Source organism: Sus scrofa, chromosome 16 (assembly GCF_000003025.6).
Source record: "Sus scrofa isolate TJ Tabasco breed Duroc chromosome 16, Sscrofa11.1, whole genome shotgun sequence".
In the NCBI taxonomy this organism is placed as follows: Eukaryota; Metazoa; Chordata; class Mammalia; order Artiodactyla; family Suidae; genus Sus; species Sus scrofa.
The window spans coordinates 40,436,967-40,457,120 of NC_010458.4; the positions used below are offsets into that span (position 1 = coordinate 40,436,967).

Sequence of the window (20,154 nt, forward strand, 5' to 3'; positions counted from 1 at the left end):
TCAGAGAATGCTGAAAAGACCTATGGCAGCAAATCTTTTTGTGCTCAAGAGGCAGAACACAGGAAACTGGCTCAGGTGCTGCTGGTCTCTGAAAAAATGTGTGTAATACATTAAAACATAAGTGGAAAATAGACTCTTCGTAGGGATGTGTGTTACAATAAGTATTCAGCACTTTCTGAGGGCAGAGTTTCCCTCATTTTTCAGTGTCTTGCTAAAATAGCACCTTCACGAAAGTCCCTAAGTAATTCTGGTGCCAGAATAGTAGATAGGCATCTACTACTACTGGATAACTGTTTGCTGGTTAGGCTTCCTTTTAGTCTATGGGGTCCCGAGTCTTTGGGTGGGGCTATTGGAAAGGGGCAGTAGCTCCTTAGTCACACACAGGGAGCTGACATCTGAATGGGTAACACAGTGTCATTTACAAAGCTCTTTGCATGGATAATCCTCCACTGTGCCAGACTCCTGGGAGACCAGAGGGAGGGATTGTTACTATGGTTGCTGAGGAGTCACTGGGTGCCTTGGAGTCATAATCTACCTGGGTGGCTGCATTTTCCCTGGAAGAGCACTGGCTTCTTGTCTTTTGGTTTCTGATATGCTACCTGCATTTCTCTACTTCTGCAACTCTATTTCTTCTCTCTCACACCCTCCCTTTCCCCCCACCTATTTTTTTTTTTTTTTTTTTTTTTTTTTTGCATTTTAGGGCCACTAGGGGTTGAATTGGAGCTATAACTGCTGGCCTACACCAGAGCCACAGCTACTCGGAGTCCCAACCATGTCTGTGACCTACACCACAGCTCATGGCAACACCAGATCCTTAATCCACTGAGCAAGGCCAGGGATCGAACCCATGTCCTCATGGATGCTAGTTGGGTTCATTTCCACTGAGCCACAATGGGAACTCCTTACCTTTCCTTTTTATCCTTGATTGGGAGCACAGATAACAATAACTCTTAAATTGTTCACATACAAAAAGAGCTCACATGTTGGAGCTGCATGGGACGGGTGCCATGTAAAGTTTGTGAGTGGAAGAAGAGTTCAGAGAATTTTCTTTGGGTTTCAAGTGCTTCATGGTCATAGTCATCTCAAATTTACACCCCATCCCCAGGAGGTGAGTGGATGACACCCATCTTTATTATTTATAACTCTCGTTTAGCATTTCCATCTTTGTGGTGGCTTTGGCCAAAAATAGATCCACATTAAGCCAAATCTCAGCACCCTGATTTATGAGGTTTCCTCCTGGCAACTTTGAGTTCAGTGTATGAAGTTCCTGGCTTGCCCAGGATTCATTTTGGACAAGTAGGCATATTAAGTGTGGCCTCTAGGAACCATGCGAGGAAATATCATAGATAAAAATAAAGCACTATAGGGGGTCTCTCCCAGTCAGCACAGGAAGGTGAGAGCCCAGGGGTCTCATTCCTGCCCAGGTCCTTCCATCTGAGTCTGCATGGGCTTCATTATGATGGCCTGAGGAGTGAAGGGTCAGAGGGGAATGATGGTGAGATGGAGAGAAGCTGTGGATTAATGAGGTGTAGTTGGGAAGAACAGGGGAGAAGTAACTGTTTTTCAGTGGTTTCCAAACGTTAAAGAGCACAACAATGTTTAAATGCAGCTTCCCTGGCTCCAGTTCCACAATTTCTCATTCAATCTGTCTGCAGCTTAGGAATCTATACTTTCAATAGGCCTGTAAATGACTGTGATGTGGAGGGTCAGTCCATGGACCACCGGTTATGAAACACTGGACTGGAAAGGCGAGAAAGAGATGAAAGAACAGGCAGGAGGTGAAGGAATTTTGTCTGAATCATCTTTCCCTTCTTGGAAAGTGCTGTAGCTGTCATATCCTTCTTCGGACACTGCTTACCTGGAGATGCATCTCTAAGTGGTGAGCAGGGGTGGGGGAAGGGCAGAGAGGACACAATCTTCCCTTCTGGTCAGAGAGGCAAATCTGCCCACCAGCACATCTCCTTGGCTCTCTGCATCACCTCTCTTGAGTGCTTACTTTGGCAGCAGTGCCTGAGTCCCTGTCAGTATTGTTCCTTTGCGGTTTGTCCTTCTCCTGCCCACCTTTTCTCTCTGCTAGCCAAGGAATCCTACTTCGAGGGGTGGTCCGAAGGAAATGGAGGTGTCCTAAGCCCAGGCTGCTCCAAGCATGTGGGTAAGGAGAAGACTGGCTGGAGGGGCCCTAATTCCTGCCCCCATAGCAACACCCTGGAACAGTCAAAGTGTGAAATGGGCTAATTAAACTGCTTCTGTCACATGTGCCATAATTAGAACTTGGTTGGCTGTGGAGTGTCTGGCTTCTGAAGGCCCAGGCTATTGCTGGGGTCACTATGGGCAGACAGGTGCTCTGGGGGCAAGTGACCTTCATACAACTTCAGAACCAAGCCTGCACCCAACTGGGCCCCCTGACCTGTTGGGCTTTCTCTGTGTGAGCTTCTTGACTTTACAACCATGTAGCCAGAGTGATAGAGACACCGTGTGTGTACACGGTACAATGCAGCAAATACTGGGGATCATGAGCAAGTGCCAGGCACAGTTCTCAGGGCTAGTGGTACAAAGAGAAAGGAAGTTTTCTTGCCATCAGGCTCAATGATACTCCTTGAGACTTCTAGTGACATTGCCTTGAGGAGAAGTGTAGGTCCACAGGGATTACCTGGGACCCGACCCCTCAGCACCATGCAGCCACCTGGCATATTTGTGGCTAGAGGGGTTCAGAGTTGGTTTCTCAGGGGAGGTGTGACAGAGGGAAGAGAGAGTTGTGTGGGTGGAATTTAGGGTTGTGGTTTTCAGACTGGGGTGTGGGTACCTCCAGGGGCTCTGTGAGATGATCCCCTGGGAATGGGCGGAGAATACTGAAGCTCTTACTATCCTGGCTTTTTAAAAATCTTGTGGTTTATGCCCTTCTATTTCTGTGGTTTGTTTTAAATTGATAATGTTGATCCAGTAGTAAAGTTTATGTAATTTATGAATTAATGGATGGATGAACTAATGTCAGAAATATGTGCCTGATTATTATTTTTTTATTTCACTGTTGGTTGTACATTGTGAAATAAATTCATGACCCTTGCTTTAGAGTATTGTCAAAAGAGTGGTTGAAGTTTTGGGTTCTAGAGTCTAGGTTGGAAGGGGAAGGAAGCCAAACCACAAGGGAACTGAGGGAACAGGGGAAAATGGAAAGAAAGGGGGGGTGGTGGTTGGAGATAGAGGATACTTCAGTGGGACCAGGCGAGGTGATTCCAAAATCAGATTTGTGACTAGGAGAGGGAGGGAACGAAGGAAGCCAGCACTCTGGATGTGTTGTCCACCTGGGTATTAACGTGCCCGAGTTCATGGCACGTGCTGGGGTAGAAAAGAAGATGGTCAGTGATAAAGAGGCCAGGGGGAGGTCTGGGTGATGGTGGGAGAACAGGTGGCAGAAGGAGAGAAGGAGGGATTTACATGAAGGTAGAAGAGTCATGGTGTCTCTGAGGGGTAAGGAGGACACAGATCCTCCCTCTCTAGGCCACAGGAGTCTGGGAGGAGTGGGCGTGGGATGGGCAGTGCATGGGTGAGAGAGCCAGGCTCCAAAGGAAACAGCAAGAGAAAGGAAAAGTCCTCACCCCCAGGCTAAAGTCAAGGTGGAGTTTCTCACCATGGAACAGAGGTACCAGAAGGCACTGGAAAAGCTCTGCAGTGAGGGGTGCAATAGGAGGAGGTGTTGGAGGAGAAGATGGGAGCGGGCTGGAGGTGATTCTGTGAGGAAAGAGGGAATACTGCCTGTGCTCAGGGCTCACCTTCTCCGCTGTGGGGGTGCTATTTTCAAATGCTCTGTTTGGCAGGTTGTGGAATAAATTTTGTAAGCATAACTGGCAATTTTTTTTAAAAAGAAAACTACAGACGTCTTTTTATTCAAAGACACAAAAACATGTTATCTGTGGGCGTGCCCAGTTACAGCCATAAACCATCATGCACTCTGTCAACTGAAACCCCTAACTGAAACCCATAACCTTTTCTTTGGTCTTTTTATTTTTTTATTTCAAGTGATTTCTCTGAGGTTATTGGTGAGAAACTCAGCCCGGAACTTCCTGTAATAGTGCATTAATACTGATAATGCACTATTTCAGGAATGAGAACATGCCACCTCCACACCACCTCCACCCACTTGACCCACGCCAGGTCCTCCTTCTCTTCAGGATCTTTGTGACAACTTCTGCTCTGTTGCACATAGCAGCCTCAGCCATGAAGCAGCCCTGAGTGCCCTAGTCCTGCCAGTGATGCCTTTTTCTACCCTAACCATCTCTCTAAGCAGAGCCTCCCAGTCAACTTCTGAATGACTCTGTCTAACGTTCTTTGCTGTGGAGGATCCTTCAAACTGTCCTTCTTGGTAAAATCATGGCAGGCATTTTGAATATTTTCAAAAATAATTTTGGTATCAGTTTTTAAAATCTTTATGGGATTTAGTGAGCCCAATGCTGGAATAGATTGAAACCAAGCCTAACCACCTCCTAGAAAGATGCCTTCTTCAAAAGCAGCTGGGGCAGCATTGAGTCCATCTGGAATTCTTTCTTTTCATACATTCTACCTCACTTGTCCCACCAGCCTTCAGCATGGCTGTTGCATCTGAATATTTTACCATATACTGATTCAGTTCTTCCTTTTTGTACTCTCTAGCAATCTTTCTTGAATATGTTTTTCAATTTGTGACTGATCACCTTTTCCTTTCAAGAGCCTAGAGTCACCTTTGACCTCAATGACGTCTGCTTTTCTGAGGCTGAACATCTTCAAGATTTAGGGTCAGCCCCTCCTCTCTAAACACCTGCAATAGCATTTAGAAATGAGTAAGTTCTAGGGTTTAGTTTTTCTTTATCATACCAAATTTATTCGTAATACATTATGCAGGTGTTTTGATGAGAAGCCAGAAACATCTTGAGACACCATATTTCTCTGAAATGTGAGAATTTAAGACTATTGCTGTTCCAGGACAAGTCTTGTGAATAGAGCTTTTCATTGCATTCATTTGCATTATTTTGCTCACTTCTCAGAACTCTTGTCAATTAACAACAGCCTGATCTTGCAGTTGAGATAGTGGAACCCAGAGAAAATTCACCCCAAGTCACATACTTGGAAGATGGTGGAGTCAAGACTAGACCCAGTGTTCTCTCTATGAGATCATTCTGCCTTTCAGTGTTAAGGACAGATCAGACAATAAGCTCATTCCTGATCAGGCATGTGGCAGGTGTGATTTGGAAGGTTCCCTTCTTTGTATCTAATTCAACCCCATCTTCTAGACATTCAGTAGAAGTATCTAATTAGGAAAAATGCAAATTATTTAACTGTGTACCTATAAATATTATCCCTGGAAAGAAAAGGAACATTTGGTAAATGTGAAAAAAATATGGGGAAAATTTGCATGCTATCCTTGTGTAGGGGCCATGCTAATCTTCTCTGTATTGTTGCAATTTTAGTATACATGCTGCCAAGCAGTATCCAGCCTCTTTTAAAATGAATGTACTACAATAGAAGATACCAAAGTGTATCACCTATAGTAAAGATAAGTACAGTTTAGTGAGACTGTTGTCTTAGTTGTATGTATTTGTAGATAACGTGGGTCATGATTAAAATTTATCCCCAAATGTTGAAGAGGCACAGGTTTTGTGGAAAGATCATTAGAAAGTGGATCTGTTACTTGATTCCAGTCATTACTCTGCTGACAACCACCTGCATGAGCTTGGCCGAGAAACTTAACCCCTCAGGGCTCCCATTTCCTTATCTTTAAAATGAGCAGGTTGAACTAGATGTTTTTGAGATCTCTTCCTCCAAGATTGTATGATTCTGGCTATTCTTTCATGGCATCAGGGAGACACAAAAGCCTTCCAAATGAGGAAGCTGGATGGAGAGAGGTGGCTGGAGTTGAAAGGCAACATTAGCCAGGTGTGACACCTGACTTTGCCCCACGGCAGCTGCTGCCCTGGTGCTCATTCTTGCTACTTGTCATCTTGCTGGTAGCACCCCAAGAGGCTGCTGCTGCAGGGTGTGAGTGATGACATGGTTAAATCCAAGTTGGAGCCGGTGGACAGCAGTGGAGGTGAGGACTGCCAAACACATACACCTGGTGCCACACTTGGCACTGCTGGGTGCTAGGAAGCTGTTCTTGATGATAAGCAAGATAAATATTCTGACATGGAAGCAAAGAAAAGGCAACCTAAATAGAACACGTAGAGACTTAGGAGCCATTTTCCCTCTGCAATCTACAGGGCCCTGGAGTAATAGACGCCTTCCTTAGAAAAGAATAAGGGAAGGGAGCAATTTCAGAAAACATTCAACATGAAATGCTTAGTACAACTCCTTTTCTGATATAAATGAGTGCTTAGTTTTGTGTAAAGAACAGGGACCTGTTATCACTTTTCACTCATTTGATGCATAAGATGCAAAGCTAATTTCATGGTACAGAAACACCCAAGAGGTTGCTTGCTTTCTGTTAATATAAAAGACATCTTTGACACTGGCACAGAGGATATGTATATGTACACACACACACACACATACACACACACACACACACAGGAGAGCTGATAAATGCATTAAATGCATAAATTATTTATTGGTCCTAGCACAGCATGCACTATGACAAGAAATGAGATGTATCTGTGTGATATGCTTGCACATGTAGAAGTTAAGGGAGGATTCTCAGGTAGTACCAGGCCAGAAAACATTCTGCCTTTGAAGAACAAAAGTACAAAGATGTTCCAACAATTGAAGGTTATGGTTTTGCACAATGGCATATTGTTCATTGCATTTGGAAAGAGGGCGTGGAGAAGACAATCATCTTCCCCAGCCTGGATCTCTTTAGCATGATTCCATTTAGTGTCATCCACTCAGTAAGATTTAACAAGATGTGTCTGCTAGCCTGCAAAAAAACCTGGTTGACAAGAGTGTTGTGTGTCAGGAAGCAGATCAAAAGTGGGCTTGGTGGTTGTTGAACACTGCGTACTTTTACAGAAATAAATGAATAATTTAACTCATTTTAGTACTTGTGGAGGGCACTAAACTGACAGCTCTGGGGCCCAAGTCCTGACTGCTGCCCTGGTGCATCATGAGTATAAACATGGAAGCGACTGCATCCAGCCACAAAGATGAGCCTCTTACCTCAACTAGACTGAGGAGAAAGGGATCCTATTGGTTGGTCCAAGCATGATCATGGCTGTGCAGGAGGTACTGCCGGCCAGAGTGGAGAGGAGAAGCATGTGCTAGACTATCTTTTATATAGGTGACTGGGGAGATTTTAAGAGATGGATACATTTCTGTTCATGACCCACCCCAACTGGATTTAAACCTATGAGTCTAATATGGGATGTTGATGTAGCAACTTCTTCAGTTACTATGTTTACTTCCAAACCAAAGACAAAACAAAACAATCCAAAACCCAAACCAAAATACCTTTGAACGAAGTCCCAAGAACAGGAAGAAATAGTTCCAACCCATACTCACCAAGTGACGGTTATTTTTGGCTGTGGTCTGGGCTGTGGAGATGCTCTTTGGCTGCTGTCACTGTGCATGGCCGTCTGACTGGAAATTTTGTGAGCTGGGAAAGGGTTGGTTATATTTGGCCTCTGGAAGGGAAGTTGCTGAGATAGAGAGGCACCTTTGGATCACAGGGTTTGAACCCATGCCAATGGGAGGGAAAGCAACGCACCCATTTCCTGCTGTGGAAGCCAGTGGGACAGCACAGCTGAATCCTTTGGCAGGGTTGTGGGGGAGCTCTGCAGGGCAACATGACACACTATTGCTGGGGGAGCTTATTTCAGCCCAGTGAGACCACTGTCCCTGGCTGAACCAGCCAGGAGTGCTGGCACGGGCTCAGCTACTGTGTCTGCAAAGCGAGATTCATGCCCTCAGCTTTCCTTAGCCCATGGCATTCAGTCTAGGCTACTTCCTGCTCCTGCATTCATGGAGGTTTCCACATTGTTTACTGGTTATTATTCATATGTCCCATGTTTGCTACTAGATCGTGAGTGCTTTGGTTTTACCTTTGTGATCCACATAGCTTCCACACACAAGAACATTTTAAAAATCAAACATGTGCTAGGTTGCCCTCCCCCTTTAAGCTCTAGGTTATGTATATATAAAATTATTGAATCTTCAGTTGTGTTATAAAAAGAATGACACTCCAGTCATGATAGAAAAACAGGATTATTGTTTATGAATATACCACTAAAATATGCATTTTGTAAGGCTCATTGATTTATTCCCAATTCAAGAAACCACATAGACACACAAAATGGTTCATTAGATATTCATTATACCTCCTTAGCTGCTTTTATTAGAAATGCCCACAGTGCCAATGGCAAGGTTGACGTTTTCAGGGGTTGAATCAATGCTTGAAACTCATCAATTTCTTATAGGCAGTTCTGGTGTAAGGTATTTTGATGATTTTATAGAAATGTTTTACCCCATTAAAAAGCTATAACTTAAACAGTGACGCAGGGCAGGCTCATATTAGATGATGAATGACTTTGTGTAAGAGATTTTAAATTTGTCAAATCTGCATTAGAGAACTGTATTTGGAATTGGTTAGAAGGTTGGGTGACTTCTCCAGGTGAAAATGACATTTGTTTTATGGATCCCTCCAAAACAATTCCCCGGGAGTTTTCATTTGAATAAATCACGTCCCAGTTCAGCACTCCAGAGTCAGCATAGTTGGCTTAGCTGCTTCCCTGTTTCTTCTTTTTAGGAAAAAAGGCTCAATTTCTTCATTTGTAAAGAAGTGAGACTAGGTAACCTGAAGTGAGAATCTTTATATCCTCCATTCATTCATTCACTCCACACCTGTTTACTGGCACTAAAGAAACAGCAACATACAAACCCTTGTTCTCATGGAGATAACATCCTAGAAGGTGAAAGACAATAAACAAATAAGCTCCATGGATTGGAAGTGCCCTGAGGCAGTAAAGGAGGGTATTGTGATGGTAAATGGGGCAGGTGCCACTAGCCTCTCTGAGAAAGGGTCATTTCAGCTGAGAAGCCACCTGAGTGACCATCCAGAGGAGGAGCCTTGCAAGAGCAGGGGCCAGCCAAGGCTGTGGATGGTGGTACAACAGCTGCTCTAGGAAGAGAAAGCCCTGAGTGTTTTCTTTGTGGATCTTCTTTGCCCAGCTCTAGAGCTGTGAATACTTTGCTGCATGAAAATGAATGAAGCCAAGGGGGTTGTGTGCAGAAGGGAGGAAAATGACTGTAGGGGACACTGGGGTGGGTCAGGCAGGCACATTAAAGTAGGCTAGGTTGCACTGCAGAATGAACAATCCCACATCACAGTGGCTTAACCAAGCACAACCTACCTGTGGCACAGTCTGATGAGGGACCGAGGCTCCTACCTGAGCAGGGAAGCAGAGCCTTGCCAGCACATTTCCATCATCTTGAAGTCCTTTCTTTCCAGTCTTACAAGTTGGGAGGGGAGAATGAGTGAAAGGTTGAATTGAATGTTTTAGGGGCCAGGGCTGCACTGGCCACCTGCCCAGAATCCAGGTCTAACTGGAAGGGAGGCTGAAAAAAGAGTCTTTCAGTGTGCTGAGGAAGGAGTCACTGAACCAGGGAGCATGGAGCCAGTCTTGGCCATGAAGAGAAGGAGGGGAAAAGAGAGGACGCTCCTCTTCATCCTGTATGACATCCTGTAAGACACATATGGCACATGTTCCTCTTAGCCAAGAGCTCCGGCCAAGGGGTAGGAATGGGGAAGGAATGTCCTTACAATATGACTTCTCACCATCCCACTGGATGGCAGGGGAAAGTCATACTTTCAGCCCTGGAAGGGAGCTCACCTACATGTATCCCCTAGTTTAGATTCTCACTAAACTGTTTTACTGCTTTTAAGAGTTTGGAGGAGAAGCCAGGTTTTATGCTAGTGAGATCCCTTACTCCTATTGGTCACTTCCAAATGACTTTACCCCCCATGTTAATCCAGCCCTACTGCTCACACCTAAGACCATCCACGTTGGCCCGTCCCAACTTTTTGAGGCTTCCCACCCAAGAGAGGAACAAGTCCATCCACTCTGTTCTCACCATTTTTCTTCTGGAAAGCCTGGGCTCTCCTACCAGTGCTTTAATCTTTGTGCAACCTACCCTGTCTTCTCAGACTTCAAAGGAGTACAGTCACAAAGAGCCTGGATGTCTCTTCCATTCACCCTTCAGATCTTCTTAGGTGGGTCTCTATTGACCAATCCTTTAGTGACATCTCATGCAGACCCTGTAGCTTTTTAGATCACTTCTAACAACTAGAATAACCTCATTTTTTCCCAAGTTTTAAAAATTTTTATTAAAGTATAATTGATTTTTACAATGTGCCAATTTCTACTGTACAGAAAAGTGACCCAGTCATTCATTCATATATATACACACACACACACACACACACACACACACACACACACATATTCTTTTTCTCATATTATCCATCTGTTCTATCCCAAGAGATTGTACACAGTTCCCTGTGCTATACAGCAGGACCCCATTGCCCTTCCATTCTAAATGTAATAGTTTATATCTACCAACGTCAACCCTCCATTCCATCCCTCTCCCCTCATTTCTCCCCCTTGGCCACCACAAATCTGTTCTCTATGTCTCTGTGTGTGTTTCTGTTCTGCAGATAGGTTCATTTCTGCCATGTTTTAGATTCCACATACAAGTGATATCATATGGTATTTATAGTTCTCTTTCTGACTTACTTCACTTAGTATGAGAATCTCTAGTTGTATCCATGTTGCTGCAAATGGCATTATTTTGTTCTTTTTTATGGCTGAGTAGTATTTCATTGTGTATGCATACCACATCTTCTTAATCTATTCATCTATCAATGGACATTTAGGTTGTTTTCATGTCTTAGATATTAATAGTGCTGCTATGAACATACAGGTGCATGTATCTTCTTGCATTGTAGTTTTGTCTGGATAGATGCCCAGGAATGAGATTGCTGGATCATATGGTAGTTCTCTATCTAGTTTTCTGAGGAACCTCCATCATGTTTTCCATAGAGGTCGTACCAGTTTACATTCCCACCAGCAGTGTAGAAGGGCATCCTTTTCTCCACACCCTTTTCAGCATTTGTAGACTTGGCCAGTCTAACTGGTGTGAGGTGGTACCTCATTGTAGTTTTGATTTGCATTTATCTAATAATTAATGATTTTGAGCATTTTTTTCAAGTGACTGTTGGCCATCTGTATGTCTTCTTTGGAGGAATGTCCATTTAGGACTTCTGCCTATTTTTAAAAATTGGGTTGTTTATTGCTGTTGAGTTGTACGAGTTTGTATATTTTGGAGATTAAGCTCTTGTCGGTTACATTGTAGAATAGACTCAATTTTGAAAGTGAGATTTATTTTCAAGTATTAAAGGTCCAGTTCAGTTTAATGTAATACTTCAACTCAAATCAGAATTACTTACCTAAGCTTAAGCTCAGGGATGTGCAGTTGGAAGAGAGGAGTTGATTTGCAGTTTGATTTCCTCTACTCAGTTCCATTCTGGCTTTTCCAGGGTCCAGGCTGGTATTGGTGAATTTAGAGGAAGAGGAGCAAAAAAATGTATCTTACAACAAGACTCCCTCTGGGCTAATGCTGAAAGGCCACACCATGCCCTCCTTTCTGGTAGGGACCGTTTTCAGTTCTTTCACATTTTGGGGTACTTTGAAGAACCTTCTCTCACTCATCACATAAACCTCATGCCCGCACACCCTTACTCTGGTCTAGCCACTCTGGCCTTCTTTCCACTTCTTAATGTTGTCATATTCCTTCCTGCCTCAGAGTCTTTGAGGCTTCTTCCATGCTCTACCTGGAACCCTGTCTTCTGAGCCCTTTACCTAGGTATCTTATAATTACATCTTATAATTACATTTCAGAGCTCAAACATCAATTTTTTGGAGATTCTTGAACTCTCAGCCCAGGGCAGGCCATAGTTGTACACTCTCACAGCCCCTGTAATGAAGACATTAATTGTGTAAATAATTATTTAACATCTATTTTCCCCACATGAATGTGGATTCCAAGACGGCTTGATAAATTGATATATGTATAGAATAAATGCACTTTCATGCCAATCAGATAGTGGTGCTCAATAAATATTTGTGGAACTGACATGAAATTGAAGGCAGGAGCCATGCCTATTTATGTTTCTGGATTCACTATATGACCTAGTGCCTAGTAGGATTTCAGTTTATGTCTGTTACCTAGCTGTTTTGAACAACCTCATCGGAGTTGACCCAAATAATGGAGAATTGACTGGAATGCAATTTTTACCTATGCTTTATGGACATTCCTCAATATCAGCATGAGAGGTGCTCTGTTATCCTTGCCAAGTCAGGCCTCTCACTAGCTGGCTTCATACTCTATGTTCCGGAGGGAACATGTTGTAGAAAGGAGAAGTGGATAATGTATGTGACCAAAGATCCAACGAATGACAGGGGCTAAAAATTTTTCCCCTTTGTTCCTTTTAGTATACTTGTATGTTATCAGTGCTACTGACCAAACCAAGGTCCCCAAACAGGGTCCACTATATGCACCTTCAGCCTGACTTGCATGAAGACTTGGTTTATTAGTTGCAATTAGCTGCAGGTGCAAAGACTGAGGGCACAACTAACTGTATCTGGAATCACCTCCTCACATACCAAATTAAACACTTGCACACTCAGAATTAGGTTCAAGTGGCTAATTGCACCCGGAAGTAGGTAATTGCAGGTGCAATTAGCTGCAAGTGCAATTTTTCACCCGAGACTAATTGCTCCCAAAGTAAGGAAAAGGGATTGGAAATTCAGCACTGAATGGATATGGTGGTTATTGCAACCACCTGTGATTTTAATAGGCCTCCCCCTCCCAGCCTAGAGTGTGGTGGCCTCTCCTTGGTCTTTATGAACATTTAGGTTGCTTAACTCCTTCTGTATATTCATTCTGCAGCATTCTCTTCTCCATATGGGTCTTCTTGCCCTTGCCAAGACCCTCTTTCTTCAGGAGTTCTGGAATTCTTGGCTTTTTAAAAGACATGTGTTCCTTCGTTGTTCATCTGTATCTAAAACACCTCAGAACATAAGAAATGGTTGATAAATTGGAAAGCTTAGTTGGGGGTAACTTCCAATTAGGCCTTGAGCACTTCCTTGAAGACTGTCATCTGAATGTAATGGATGGCAAGTTCCCCCCGCCCCAGGAAAATTAATGAATCCTCCATCAGACTACACAGAAAAGTGTCTTCACAAGCAGGTTCAACCCGTTACATAGTTTCCCAATAGCTTTCTTCTTGTATCAATCTAGGAGCCCAACCAGGAAAACAGAACAACCATAGGGTTTTTTTTTTTTTTTTTTTTTAAGATTATAAAATTAAAGCATACTTGAAAAAATTCAATAAACTCTAAGTTAAATACAGTACAATTAACCAAGGAAACTAAACTTTAATATACTCCAGAAAGTCTTTTGATTATATGAACATTATTTAGGTAAGAATTGGTCATCACAGTTATTTTAACAGAGAGAGTTTAGTAAAGGGTATTAATTAAACTGGGTTTAGCAGACTGAAAAAGTAAAAAAAAGAAAAAAGAGGAACCCTGAGATATTTCAGAGATAGTGGCAGGAAGCAACTATCTCTCCAGCCTGGGGAAAACAGAGGAAAGAGGCTGGGCTTATTAGCACCTAGAAGCTCGGAGGAGGAGGGGTCCTGTAGAGCTGGCACACATACCTTTGGTGAAGGGGTTCTGCCTGGCTGGCTTGGTACCTCAGCAGCCTGGGGAAAGGATCACTGAGAGCAGGGGACCCAGAACTCTGAGAGGGCACTATCCCGCTGCATCTTGTTACCTCCGGGTCTAGGAGGAGAGACCCTGCAGAATGGGACCCATAACTGTGAATAGAGCTGCCACGCAGCTGGTACTGCCCTGTAGGTAACCCATGAAACACTGCAGTACACATTTCCAAGGGGAAGAATGCCTTCAGGGTGTGCCATGGAGCCTGAGGCTTGTGGGGCTTGGATCAAACCAGGATGTAACATGTCTTGATATAAGAAGGGAAAGTGGCGGCTGCAGGAAAGAATTTCTGAAGAGGGCATGAAGGAAGTGAATGTGAGCCTGTACAGGGTGTGTGCTTTCATGTCTGTCTTCTTTTCTTTATGTCCAACATCTTCCTTCATATGGCGTCATTTTATTGTGAATAAAATGTGTGTGACAGAGACAGACAGAAACAGAGGGAATGAGGGAATAGGACTGTCACCGTGAATGCAAGCCAATGATGGTCCCATGGTGGTGTTCTCAGCAAATGTCCAGAGCCAGCCCTGCCCAGGGATGTTTCCTCACAGCTCACCCAACTGATCAATATCCTCTCTCCTTCCTGCTGTGAGAGTTCATGTCTGCCTCAAGCTGACCTCCTGACCTCAGCAGAGTGCTAACTCCTCCACCCCTCTGCTTAGTCATTCCGAGGTGGGACTGGAACCCACTCGCCAAGCTGGAGGTGGCCTCAGCTGAATGCCAATCACTTGGGGCAGTGAACACTTTGAACTCCCTGTGGCCGTTGAGTCTGGAGGAAGCAGAGACAGCCAGAGGGGAGGAGGAGAGCAGTGGCCTTTGACTGGGCCTGGGCTCCTGCCTCCAACAGCCTCATACTCCAATGCTGGGCTTGGGTTGTCAGGTCCAGGCTCTCACTGTTACTGGGTGGAGGGAGGTGGTGTTCACTCTGCTGGCCTCAGGGCCAGCTCCTGATGGACTGATTCAATGCTTCTGCCAAGCATTTACATGTAGCAAGGGGAGAAAATGTTCCTTTGGCCCTATCACCCTGCTTGGTGGCAACTTAAGCCTCTCAAGAGGGGATATAAATATTAGGCTAAGTTGGGTCACCTACCAATGGTTTGGACTAAGAAAAAAATGTTTTTTTCCCCCCCAAGGAGAATAATAAAGCCATATGAAAGAAATGCTGGAATTAGAGAAAAGGAGACAACAACAGAATTTTAAAAATTGGCTAACATATCAGTCACTGAGGTCACATAGAGATGTTTTTCCCTGTCCCTCCCCTGTGCAAATAGTTAATTCAGCTATTCATTCATTCATTCATTTGTTCTATAAGTATTAGTTGGGTGTCTGCTATTGCCAGCACCTGGAGACAGGAGCCTGAACAGGACAGATAAAAATCCTAGCCCCTAGGGAAGCTTATATTCTTGGGGAAGAGGGTCAAATATCTTGTACATACAATTTCTTATCCAGTTTTCACTGGCCTGTCTAATGAGCCCTTCCTCTGTCATTGTGTCATCTTCATACCTGTGATTCAGAAGGCTACTTATTTTCCAAATGAATGGATCAGGGTTTATGTAACTATTTCACTACTGCCAGGTATGAGCTCTCTTTCCCATTTTCTCAGTTTTAAATAATGCTGTAATGAATATATTTGTGTAGGCAGAATTGAAATTTTTTCCCTGTATTTTGGTTACTTTCCTTGCTGGTTATCTTTCCCAGTATCAGGCAGAGCTCCTGGTTACAAACAACAGAGCCCAAGTCTAGTTAAACAAAAAAGGAATGTATAGGAAGGTTATCCATAGGTAGTTTACAGAATTGGCAGAAGGCTGGAAAACCAAGCTTAGAAAAACAGCAGAAATGTGGGGTTGGGGCAGCAAAGGCACAGGCCAGGCCTATCCTCAGCAACAGTGTTCCCAAACCTCACAGAGCCCCCTCCTCCTAGACAAGGCCTCAGTGCCTCCTCCCAGCGCCACCAGCATCAGGAGGAATCTTCATGCTCCTTGAACCTTTGTCTCACACCTTCCTTTGAGATTTCATGTTTCGGGCTGGCCAAGATTTGGGTGGATCTCTGCCTGCCTCTCTGTTTCTAGGGAGCAAAGGGGAGGGAATAGCTGTCTGTCTTCTACTGTTCTAGGGGGAGGTGGATTTCTGTGCCACCCCTGCTGACATGGAGAGTGGTGGACCCTGGATAGGAGAAAGGAAAAATATTCACTGCAAACACATTCTTTAACTCATTGTATGTGGGGAGATGGAAGGGTAAGAGCATGGTTAGAAGCACTGTTCAATTTTATCTGCCACTGGAGGGCACAGACACTGCTCAGCAGTGCTGGGATATGACTCAGGGGTTTTAGGTACCACCATCAGCCCTGGTATACTCAGCCCTCAAGAAAAGTAGGTGAAATTCACATTGATTAGCTGGATTTTATAGATAAGGAAACTGGGGTTTGGAAATGATCTATGACTTATCCTGGATCACACAGCCAGGAAACTTAGGCAGCCAGAACTGAATATAGGTCGTTTGAAACCCCTGTGGGTTAGAGGGTGACTTGACTTATGCTGCTTTCCAGCACTGGGCTGGTGGCTGGTATAAAGGGTGCCTGGAGCAAACCAGGCAAAGGCCCTTTCAACAAAGGGACCTCTGTAACAAGCCTTTCATTGTTTGGCCACAAGACTGTCCCCTGGAGTAATTAAGGCCTATACTCCTTAGATATAAGGCTGGCTGACACTACTTGACAGTAATGCAGCCATCTGAGCTTACGTGCCAATGCTGTGTTTAAAATGCATGATCTAGAGCAGCCCTACTCCCAAACACCGGGCCATGAGCTAGGTGGCTGGAAGGCCCTGCCTTTCCTGCTGGTTCTGTTGGTAGGACAACACCCACGGGACCTAAGGAATGAGGTGCATTGGTACTCTCCAGGGCAGTGCCAGGCAAGAAAGCTGGTGTGCAGCCCCTGCCGCTGTGGCTGCATCTTTAGGACCTGCAGATGGATGTCTGGCCTGCTGTTGCCTAGAGGAGAAAGATCACAGCCTTCTGAGGGTTCTAGAGTATCAGGCAGTGCCCATCCGCATCTTTCTTGCCAGTGCACAGTGCCCTCCTGAGGTGGTAGGTAACTGCTGTCTTTTTTGCCCGGCAGGATAGTCTCCCCTTGATTCGATTCCCCTGGTTTCTCAGGAGCCAGCATGAAAATCAGCCTTTGTTTTCATTTTTCTGCTGCGAGTCTGTACTTTTATATTAAAGGTTCCTCATCCAGAGGAGAAAAGAAAAGCTTGACTCTCCTTGGAATAGGAAATTAGCCTTTCATCAGACTTGTACCCCTGGGGACTGTGAGGGTCACTGGATAGAAACTTAGTCTTTGCCCTCAGAGCACTTTCATTGTCTCTCACGATGGGTGCCGCTTGGAGGGGAAGAGGAAGAAGGTGCTAGTATGTTAAAAACCCAACTAGTATCCATGAGGAAGTGGGTTCGATCCCTGGCCTTGCTCAGCAGGTTAAGGATCTGGTGTTGCTGTGAGCTGTGGTGCAGGTTGTAGAGGTAGCTCAGATCCTGCATTGCTGTGGCTGTGGCTGGCAGCTGTAGCTCCCATTCGACCCCTAGCCTGGGAACCTCCTTGGACCACAGGTGCAGCCCTAAAAAGCAAAGAAAAAAAAAAAGACAGTGCCCAGGTCTTAGCCTTGGACAGAGGCCTCCAGCTTTTGCTCTCTCTGATCCCCAAACACGCCAGTGTACTGTTCACCTGCCTAGCAAATCAAGGAGTTTCAGGGTTTAGATGGAAGTGGAATTTTGGCATTGGTAGAGTTAACATCTATGGATTCAACTATTTGCATGAGTCCTCAGGGGCTCAAGGCAGGAAGGGATTTCCAATTGTGCTGAATTTCACATTGCCCTCTCTTGCGGGTGGGTGACTCACTTTACTACTGAGAACCTGGCATTGGGGTTTCAGCAGAACTTGGGGCTCTCCCTCCTCTTCACCAAAAACTATCTGTGAGGGGACCTTTATGCTTTGGTGAGTTTTGAATATTTAGGGAGTCATGGGTGTCTCCAGGTGAGTCCCTTGGAAGGTGTGGTCAAGGCCCTGTGTCTCAGGCTCTCTTCACCGCATGCCCTCATGCCCCCTGCCTTGTGGAACCCTCAAACTTGGAATCAAGATCTTTCAGGCTCAGCCCCTGTTCACCTCGCACTCAGTGGCACCAGTGTGGGCAGTGGGAGCAGTCCTTCTGGTTGTACACATGGCTCAGGGCTGCAGTGTCTGCTGAGAATTTAAAATCAATAATAAAACTGACTGTAAGTCAGTCTGCTTTTTATCACCCTCACACAGGCAATTCTAAACAAGGTCAGTGATAAAATACTTCCCCCCCCCCCCCCCCGCCAATCTTTTGTCAGTCCACATTCGAAACACTTGCTATGGTGACTGTCGAATTCTAATTATATACAACCATATATATATGGTTGTATATATGAATCTATATGCTTCAAATTAGCCTTATTTCTTATCCTTTAACAAATATTATATCCCACATGAAAGTTAATTATCAGAACTCTCAGCAAGAGCAATTCAGGATGGTTTGAGCAGGCTTCAGGCACAGTTTGTGACTCCAGCCTGTGCTACTAGGTATTCCTGCATTTAAATAATAGATAAACAGTGATAACACAGTGATTGCAAAGCCAAGACCAAAAAAAAAAAAAAAATGGAGTTAATTCAATTTTCTTCTATGAGACCACTTGGCTTTTTAGTGTTTAAAATTTAGAAAATGCAAATTTTAGTTTGTATATGAAGTATTTGACTAAAGAATAGTATCTTTAAAATTAAAATGGATTTTTATTTTTTATTAAATTTTTTTTATTTTATAATTTTTATTTTTTACATTATAGATGCTTTACAGTGTTCTGTCAATTTTCTACTGTACAGCAAGGTGACCCAGCTACACATACATGTATACATTCTTTTTTCTCACATTATCATGCTCCATCACAAGTGACTAGATATAGTTCCCAGTGCTATACAGCACGATCTCATCGCTTATCCATTCCAAAGGCAATAGTTTGCATCTATTAACCCCACACTCCCGGTCCATCCCACTCCCTCCCTCCCCGACTTGGCAACCATAAGTCTGTTCTCCATGTCCATGATTTTATTTTCTGTGGGAAGTTTCATTTGTGCCGTATATTAGATTCCAGATATAAGGTATTTGTCTTTCTCTTTCTGACTTACTTCCCTTAGTATGAGAGTCTCTAGTTCCATCCATGTTGCTGCAAATGGCATTATTTTGTTAGTTTTTATGGCTGAGTAGTATTCCATTGTGTATACATACCACATCTTAATCCATTCATCTGTTGATGGACATTTAGGTTGCTTTCATGTCTTGGCTGTTGTCAATAGTGCTGCAATGAACATAAGGGTGCATGTGTCTTTTTCAAGGAAAGTTTTGTCCAGATACATGCCCAAGAGTGGGACTGCTGGGTCATATGTTAGTTCTATGCACAGTTTTCTAAGGTACCTCCATACTGTTTCCCATAGTGGTTGTACTGATTTACATTCCCACCAAAAGTACAGGAGGGCTCCCTTTTCTCCACACCCCCTCTAGCATTTGTTATTTGTGGACTTATTAATGATGACCATTCGGACTGGTGCCTCACACCAGTACCTCAGTGGTACCTCACAGTAGTTTTGATTTGCATTTCTCTAGTAATCAGTGATGTTGAGCATTTTTTCATATGCTTGGTGGCCATCTGTATATCTTCCTTGGAAAAATGTCTATTCAAGTCTTTTGCCCATTTTTCCACTGGGTTATTGGTTTTTTTGCTGTTGAGTTGTGTAAATTGTTTGTATATTTTAGAGATTAAGCCCTTGTCAGCTGCATCATTTGAAACTGTTTCTTCCCATTCTGTAGGTTGTCTTTTTGCTTTTTTTAATGGTTTCCTTTGCTGTGTGAAAGTTTGTCAGATTGATTAGGTCCCGTTTGGTTTATTTTTGCTTTTATTTCTGTTGCTTTGGGAGACCGACCTGAGAAAACATTTGTCAGGTTGATATCAGAGAATGTTTTGCCTGTGTTCTCTTCTAAGAGTTTCATGATGTCTTGTCTTACATTTAAGTCTTTAAGTCATTTAGAGTTTATTTTTGTGCATGGTGTGAGGGTGTGTTCCAGTTTCATTGATTTGCATGCAGCTGTCCAGGTTTCCCAGTACCACATCCTGAAAAGACTGTCTTTTTCCATGTTATATTCTTGCCTCTTTTGTCGAAAATTAATTGACTATAGGTGTCTGGGTTTATTTCTGGGTTCTCTATTCTGTTCCATTGGTCTGTCTGTTTTGGTACTGGTACCACACTGTCTTGATGACTGTGGCTTTGTAATATTCCCTGAAGTCTGGGAGAATTATGCCTCCTGCTTGGTTTTTGTTCCTCAGATTTGCTTTGTCAATTCTGGGTCTTTTGTGGTT

General features: G+C 43.8%; 1 long non-coding RNA gene across 1 annotated transcript in view; it reads left to right on the forward strand.

Moving 5' to 3' along the window:
* The window catches only part of LOC102167681, a 238,825-nt gene that overhangs the window by 29,012 nt on the left and 189,659 nt on the right, over positions 1 to 20,154 (forward strand). The window lies entirely within an intron of this gene.